General features: G+C 42.5%; 1 protein-coding gene across 3 annotated transcripts in view; it reads right to left on the reverse strand.

Moving 5' to 3' along the window:
* The window catches only part of LOC119593492 (locomotion-related protein Hikaru genki-like), a 249107-nt gene that overhangs the window by 153413 nt on the left and 94724 nt on the right, over positions 1-970 (reverse strand). The gene's annotated exons all lie outside the window — the stretch shown is intronic.

The following is a 970-nucleotide window of genomic DNA, read 5'->3' on the forward strand; positions in this document are numbered from 1 at the left end:
AACCTGATTAACAAGGTGTTGAGAGGCATTTGAAATAGTTGTAATAAACAAAGAGTGAAAGGAAATCCAACAGAAAACGTATATAACTGACAAGAGCTGCGCCTTCCCCGTCGCCTCCCGATCAGAATCCCTTAACATGGTATCAAAATTTGCGAAGGAGCAAATTCGAGGTAATTCAACATTTCCTTCTCACTCTGAGGGCGAATCTGTCTTGTATGAAACATGCTTTGAGAGAATGCTCCTTGAAGATTCATGTTTTAAAAGAATTGTTAGCTAATGTATTTCAGTTTCTTTTCTTTTCAGATTTTTCGTTTTTTCTTGAACCTTCATCAACTGGGACAATTTTCATTTAAGTTGATATCTTCTTGAACAAAACTTCTTTCCCCATCTTCAATAATATATCTTCAGGAACAAAATTTCTTTCACAATATTTCTTGAACCACTACATCCTGGAACAAAACCTCCTTTGACGCTGTCTTCCCAGGCACCAGACCCTGGAACAATGTCTCTCCCCGTGTGTTGTGCTGCATCACGTGTTTCATTACGTGTTCAATAACTCAATTTCTCCAATACCTGATACAGCTCCTTTCGACAAAACGTTAGTTAAAAATGTACACAGAGGGACGAGAGTTCCTGAAATTCTTGAACGAGACAGCAGATTTCGAGGCAATACGTGTATCCCCGCGCCGAGCAGAGGAAGTGCCAAAACAACCCTCTTGAGACTTTGAGAATCAAGGCGTTGCAAGAAATAAGGAAATGCCTTTACAAATACCAGCCAACACAGCATCGTATTACAGAAATAACAACCTAAAGTAAGGCTCTGTCGCACGTTCGCCGAAGCCTCGTTGACTCCCCCAACCGCAAGCAGCTTAGGACGCCGGAGCTTCTTCATCAGTGAGGCTTCGTGTCCATCTGCTGATAAAATGTATGCAAATGCCCCTAGTCAGACGGCGACGCGCGTGCCAACGCC

The sequence above is a fragment of the Penaeus monodon genome, chromosome 32 (assembly GCF_015228065.2).
Source record: "Penaeus monodon isolate SGIC_2016 chromosome 32, NSTDA_Pmon_1, whole genome shotgun sequence".
In the NCBI taxonomy this organism is placed as follows: domain Eukaryota; kingdom Metazoa; phylum Arthropoda; class Malacostraca; order Decapoda; family Penaeidae; genus Penaeus; species Penaeus monodon.